The following is an 8,316-nucleotide window of genomic DNA, read 5'->3' as shown; positions in this document are numbered from 1 at the left end:
TCTCAAAGAATATCCAATATGCCCCGGAAAATTCAACTGTCCGGAGTAAGTGAAATCAATGATAAATTCATCGCATGAAACAGGGAGCAATCTTTGTCCTTCATAGAATCTGAAAAAGGAATGAAATAATTATGGAGTGCCTGATATTTTATATTTTATTCTTTTACAGGTTAATGTGGCGACAAAATCTCCATGTTATGTTCACCTTTGTGTTGATACTGTACATGAGAATACTTTTGGAGGCTCATGCTGGTTCAGACGTTTGCAGTATTTGTCAATGTGATTTTGGAGGAGTTCTGCGAATACATTGTGACCATCGCAATTTGACTTCTGTTCCAGAAAATATTCTCCAGAATGTTAGGATATTGTAAGTATTGGACATTCCTTTTTTTTACATATTTTCCACATTCAGTGTTTGAAATCCTCATTGATTATGTTCTAAGCAAATACCTTATTGTGTTGATTTCACGGCTTTAAACACCATGTTATGTTGCAGTAAAGGAAGCCGATATGTTACTAGCTATGAAGACAAGTAGACTGTTTTTCAATATATATATTGACTCATCTCTAATTTCCATGTCTAAGCGGTTGCACGGGTTGTGTTACACAGAAAACTGTCTCACGAAATTCCGACTGACAAATCGATGTTCCTACTCCCACACTATTTTCGGTATTCTTTGCTATTCTGCTTACGCATGCGTTCCACGACTGTGATAAAGGACGTCCTCTTACAGTTCAGAACTACTCTACGAGTATTCAGTTTTCCAAACATCCGACTTGTCGCTTCGAGTTATGTATGTATGTATGTATGTATGTATGTATGTATGTATGTATGATTTTTCGTTGTGCTTAATTTGAGTTCTTGAGAGATTTCAAGCCGGTTACTAACAAAGCGACAAGACATTTTAAGTTAAATGAGTTCCCGGTGTTTGTAAATATATGGTTGAGTTGGCTTGTTGGTTGAACTCTCGATGCGTACACCCAAGTGTGTGGCTCTATTCACATAAGGATCAGTTCCTTTCTCTTGTTCTTTTAAACCGAGTATTTCTATATAAATACAGGCATATATATGAGTATATGAATGCACATATATATATACATGACTGACAGCATAAATGGCATTGGGGGTGACGGATTTAGTGGTGGTGAAGTTGTTTCCGTCTGCTCGCATTGAAGCTCTGGTTTATGAGGGATAAGGATGATAAGGATGGTGAAGATGACGATGATGCTCATCACGATGATGATGATGTCAACTACAACAACGACGAGGAGGAGGAGGAGGAGGATTATTGAGGCTGCAGCTATTCCTTGTGATTATGATGAGGAGGAGGACGCTGATATAGAAAGTAAAAAAAAACACTATAATAAAAGAGGAGGATGAGAAAACGAAGAAAATTAAAGACGAGTAGACAGGGAGAAATATGGAAAAGATAAAGAAGACTAAAGTGAAACGGGGGACGTCTATCTATCTCTCATTCTATCCCTCTATCAATTTATCTATCAATCTATAGCCGGATATGTAGGTAGATAGATCGCCAGAGAGATAGACACACACACACACGCACACACACACACACACACTCTCTCTCTCTCTCACACACACACACACACACACACACACACACACACACACATACAAATATATGTTTACGTATATGTAACATATATGTACATTCATTTATTCATTTAGTTCTTTCAGCAATTTTACAGCGGCCATACTGCAGCACCACGTTTATTCCAAAACATCGACCCCAGGACTTATTCGTTGTAAGACTAGTACTTATTCTATCGGTGTCGTATTCCGAACCGCTAAGAGAAAAATAAAAATAATGATGAAAATAGTGGTGCTTGTGATGTGTGTAGTAGTTGAAGTTATTTGGATGGTAGGTGATACGCAATAAACCCCATGAGAGCAGGAACGAATATTCTGCTGAGATTTCAATATTATATATGAAGACATAAGAGAGAAAAAATGAAAAAAGGAGAAGGTGAAAGCCAATAGGTGTGCCCGAAAGAGTAAAAGCAGAAATCTAGAATTTAGAATTTATAAAATTTGTTGATCACTTTGTCAATGTTATGAATTTCACCTCTCATTCACTTTCATCTGTTTAATGTTGAAGGTATTTTTATCTTCTATTTCTTTCTCTTCAATTTCTGAATCTTATTGTTTAGACATGATATTTAAAATTTTATGACTAAATTCTTCTATTTTATTTCTTATGAATCCTTACAGAAAACTATCAGACAATAAAATCTCGAAAATCGAAAGAGGATCATTCGAAAATCTACCCAGTTTAAAGATTTTGTAAGCTGGATCAGTCTCGCTGATACCATTTTCTTGATTCTATATTTCTAAATAACTAATGAATTCCCATCTTTCTTTCTCACCCTTCTTCTTGACATTCTCTAAATCCCATTCTCTTGCTATGCGTGTCTGTGAATGGGTGAAGGTGATTGAGAATATGAATGTCTGCGGTTGACATCGTTGTTTCATCCCTGAATATGAACCACTGTCTTCCACAAAGAGCTGCGCGAAGTGTCCCTTAAAAGCCGAAAACATCTGTTTATGCTAAAGTAGCAGACAACTCACCTGATTTATCAAGAATCAAATTGTCGTTCGTTGTCGCGTTGTACCTTCACACATGACTCGGATATCTTAAGCTGAGACACATGTTAATGAAAGTAAACACCATATATATATATATATATATATATATATATATATATATATATATATATATATATATATATATATATATATATATATTGAGTCATCCCATACATAATGCAGTTTCCATGAACTAGAAGTCGGAAGGGGAAGGGACACACGAACTGCATGAGCTTGCGATTAAAAGAAGGTAGTAATTTTATCATATACATATTCTTAGTGCAAGTTTTGTAGAGTGCAGTTCGACTTTAACGGTATTTTTTGAAAGCTTTAATAGAAGTGACAAAATAGGATATTCGTTATATTTTTCGTAATGAGTTCAATAAATGTAACAACGCAATGGAAAGTGCGTGGAATATTAATGTAGTATATGGGGATCGGACAATAATCGTAAGCAAGTGTCAACGGTGTTTTTCAGAAATTCAGAGCCGGAAATTATAGCCCAGAAGACGAGCCTCATTGTGGAAGATCTCTAGAGCTCGACGAGAACGTCCTACGAAACACTTGTGGAACAAAATCCCTTCGTAACTGTCGAGGGACTAGCAGAGAAGCTTGGATTTGGTCATTCAACCATTCATAGACACCTATGTGCCATCGACACAATGAGCTAATCAGGTGACTCTGTCTCTCACAAACTTCCCGAGTTTTAATCGCGCGAAGGGGGTAAATTACTGCGCTTCTTTGCCATTACCTTTCACAAATGAACATTTTATAGACAAGATATTGACAGTTGATGATAAATGAATTCTCTATAAAAATTTCAAGTGCCGAAGACAGTGGATAGGAAAGGAGAAACACCGGCATCTAGGCGAGAGATGGTTTTCACACACGTAAGGCGTTTGTTGGGATATGAATGTCTTACTTCACTTTGGGCCCGAACCAAACGATAAAAAAAGGTCTACTACTACGGGCAGCTTCAGCGGCTTAACTCAGTGCTAGAAAGAAAATGATCATTTTTAATTTCAAGACGAAATGTGTTCTTCCATCAGGCCATATATATCAAAAATGATGTCCCAAAGGCTGGGGCAGTTTGAATGGGAAATGATGCCCCACTTACCATATTCGCGAAACAATACACTATCTGATTATGATTTGTTCCGTAATCTTCATTTGGATGGAAGATATATGAATTCTCGAGACGAGGTTAGTACTAGAGAAGTGTTTTCCGTGACGGACAAGGGGATTTTGAATGAGCAGCCTTGCACGTCTACCAGATAGTAGGAAGAACATTGTAGAAAATGAACGTGTGTATATTTTAGACTAAAAATAACGTTGTTTATCTTGTTTGAAAAATAAATGATGTATAAATGACCGCATTATTTATGGGATGATCTAATATCACCATAGCCTTCACTCCTCATTATATCTTCATCTTCATCTAATTCTTGCACATCTACTTCCTTTTCTTCTACATCTGCATCCACGTATTAAAAATTTTGTGACTAATCGTTTACTATATTATTACTCACCATTTCTCTTCCATCTTGCAGAAATATGTCCAATAATTTAATCTCCATTATTGAATGTGGATCATTCGAAAATCTTACCAGATTAGAGGAGTTGTAAGTTTGATCATCCTGATATTATTTATTTGATTGTATATTTCTACATATTTTGTCTTCCCATTTATCTTTACTCTCTCCTTGATCCTCTTTCACTATGTGTGCGTGTGTGTGTGTGTGTGTGTGTGTGTGTGTGTGTGTGTGTGTGTGTGTGTGTGTGTGTGTGTGTGTGTGTGAAATTGTTTAAGGATATGAGTGTTTGTGGTTTACACTTGTGTTGTGATATATATAAATTGATGTGAACAACGTGAAAACTAATGATTAAAAACAAAATTCTCCAATACGGGGAATCACCATGTTGGACAACGAAGGAAATCCAGAGGTCCAGATCTAATTATATTCGACAATTAGACACCAGTAATAACATGTAGAATATAAAACCAAGTTAAATCCTTATGTATGATAAGTAAATTGAAATATCCTTTGGCAGAATTCCGAAAAATTCAGTAATATTTGACAACAAAAGATAAATTAATATGATTTTATATGCTTTTATTCTTATTTATTGTATCGTAACATGATTTGATGTGCTTTTAACGGTTTTCTATTGATTTTATATAATTCACCTTTTTCATGGCGTTTTATCATCGCCAGTTTATCTTCTAGCGTTTTAGCATGACGTTTACTACTTTCAATATGAATTTTCCTAAGAGCCATGGGGCAAAAATAAATTAATTGTGTCGAACAGTTCCTTTTAGAAGACTTACCTCGAATTTTTATCCCTTTATTTGTCACTCCTTAATTCGGTATCTGAACCCAACATATATGATGCATAGTTTTCGTATATAACATTTACATGTAATTTTGTTCACTGTTTTTACAAAATTTCTATGTATGTTTATTTGGTTGTGTATTTAAAATTATGCTGTGAATTTCTATTGATTGCCTGGATTTATTCCTTCAAAAATTTCCTTTATCCTTCGATTTAGCTCGCACTGAGCAGTCCTTAATACAGTCTGTATATTGTGAAGTATACTTCAAAAAATATACTCCATCAGAAATTTAAACTTTATATATATATATATATATATATATATATATATATATATATGCATATATATATATACACACATATATATATATATATGTATGTATGTATATATATATATATATATATATATATATATATATATATATATATATATATATATATATATATATATATATATATATATATATATATATATGTATGTATGTATGTATATATGAGGATTTCGTGATGAGATAAAAAAAACCAAGGCTGTGTATAATATAGAACATTTATAAAAAGAGACATTCTTTTTATAAATGTTCTATATTATACACAGTCTTGTTTTTTTTATTTATCTCATTAGGAAATCCTTATATTCACACGCTGATATATGACTTACGTTGAACCCCTTATTCACATAATCACTGAACCTGGAGCTTAACTGTCGTTCGTTGTCGCGTTGTACCTTCACACATGACTCGGATATCTTATGCTGAGACACATGTTAATGAAAGTAAACACCATATATATATATATATATATATATATATATATATATATATATATATATATATATATAGAGTCATCCCATACGTAATGCAGTTTCCCTGAACTAGAAGTCGGAAGGGGAAGGGACACACGAACTGCATGAGCTTGCTATTAAAAAAAGGTAGTTATTCTATCATATACGTATTCTTAGTGCATTTTTTTAACGGTATTTTTTGAAAGCTTTAATAGAAGTAACAAAATAGGACATTCGTTTATATTTTTCGTAAAGAGTTCAATAAATGTAACAATGCAATGGAAAGTACGTGGAATATTAATGTATTATATGGGGATCGGACAATTATCGTAAGCAAGTGTCAACGGTGTTTCCGGAAATTCAGAGCCGGAAATTACGAATTTTTTGACTAATCATTTTTATACCATTTCTCAGCAATTCTCTTCCCTCTTTCAGATATCTAGACCATAATTTTATCACGAATATTGAACATGAATCATTCTACAGTCTTATCAATTTAAAGGAGCTGTAAGTTTGATCTTCCTGATATTATTTATCTGATCATATATTTCTACATATCTTCTCTTCCCTTTTATCTTCGCTCTTTCTTTTATCCTTTCTAACAGGCGTTCACTTTGTGTGTGTGTGTGTGTGTGTGTGTGTGTGTGTGTGTGTGTGTGTGTGTGTGTGTGTGTGAAAATGTTTAAGGATATTAGTGTTTGTGGTTTACATTTCTGTTGTGATTTATATAAATTGATCTGAACAACGTAACAAATAACGATTAAAAACAAAATTCCCCAATACGGGGAAACGCCATGTGGGAGAAGTAAGGAAACTCAGAGATTCCGATCTAACTATATTCGACAGACACCAGTAATGAAAAGTAGAATACACATCCAAGTTAAATCCTCATGTATGATAAATTAATCCAAATATCCTTTAGCAGAATTCCGAAAAATTCAGACATTTTGACAACAAATGATAAATATAGAGACAGTTGCGTTTATTAGATTTCTCATTATAAAGCCCACAATTGTTTCTATTTTATTATTATATATAAAGTCTTCAGTATACAGATGTAGAGGGAGCAACACTCAACGTTGGTAAAATAGATACACAAACACAAAGATACAATGCTTATATACACATACATATAACTATACTTAAATCAAAATATGACGAATCTAAATTGTAAACTGAATTTCGTTGCATTCAATACCATTTTTGTAACTTCAGACAGAGAGGCAGATTTACAGATGCAGACTTACACACACACACACACACGCGCACACACACACACACACACACCTACACACACACATACACACACGCACGCACACGCACGCACATACACACACACAAACACGCATGCACACACACACACACACAAACACGAACACATGCACATATACAATTACAAAACAAGAGTTGCAGCAAAATTTGTGCCTCGCTTGCTACGGAAGATGAAAAGCGGTCACGACATAATGCGTATCGTGAACTGAAAGAAACAGTTTCCAGTTAATCCGGACTATTTTTCGAAGGTCATCACCGGTGCCGAAAGCTAATGTTTCGGCTACGTCCCGTAAACAAAGCAGCAATGAAGTCAAGGGAAGCATTCAATGTCACCGCGCTCACCAAAAGCACGTCAATTGAAGTCTAAGTTCAAGACGATGCTGATTTGTTTCGTCAATGCGAAAGGAGTTGTCCACACAGTATTTGTTCCTCCTCGTCAAACTGTTAACTAGAGATTTTATTCGGAATTTCAGTGTCAATTGCGGTGAGACAAACACGCTCCAACTTGTGAAAACGTAGAGAATGGTGGTTTCATCACGACAATGCACCTGCACACACAGTCTTGTGTGTGAGAGAGTTGTTGACCAAAAATGGCATGATCCCGCTTATCCACCCTCACAATTCACTCGATGTTGCTCCTTATAACTTTTCTCTTACTCCGAATGAATAAACTCATCAAAGGAAAATGTTTTGCGAATGTGAAATGTGAAATAATGTTAATGACCACATGATTAACAACTTCCCTGGAGAAAGTCGACGATATCTAAGTTCTGACACTATAGTCGATGGAAATTATCACTAGTATCCACGGGATCTTCTTAACAACTTGAATCCATCGGGACTATCTATACATAGGATCTCACTAAGAAAGTACTGTCCTATAATGCTCCTACGAAATTTTGACCCTACCATTGGACATTGCAACGGAACAAATTACACCGCCACGGACCTCAATTCTCACGTCATCGAGGCAGTGATAACGATTGGCCCTCACAGTGGTAAGCGCCTGTGCATGCATCGGATACCACTGGTAACCTCCAGCAACCAGTATCCCCTCCAATACGACGCAGGCAGTTTCCCATCAAACTAGCCTTTTCATTCACAGCTAACAAGTCTCAGGGCCAGACTTTGAATCGTGTTGGTGTGCTTCTGTTCACTCAGATGTTTACACACAGCCAGCTGTATATCGCTGTGAGCAGAGCCACGGACTCAGCTAATTTGAAAATTAGTCTTGATTAAGCACAAAATATCGTTTACAAAGAAGTTCTGTAAACGTAATATCATGAATATGTACTATGTAAAGTTGAACATAAGTATAATG

This window comes from Octopus bimaculoides, chromosome 29, assembly GCF_046866305.1.
Source record: "Octopus bimaculoides isolate indiv1 chromosome 29, ASM4686630v1, whole genome shotgun sequence".
Taxonomy (NCBI): domain Eukaryota; kingdom Metazoa; phylum Mollusca; class Cephalopoda; order Octopoda; family Octopodidae; genus Octopus; species Octopus bimaculoides.
This window is presented reverse-complemented; position numbering follows the sequence as displayed.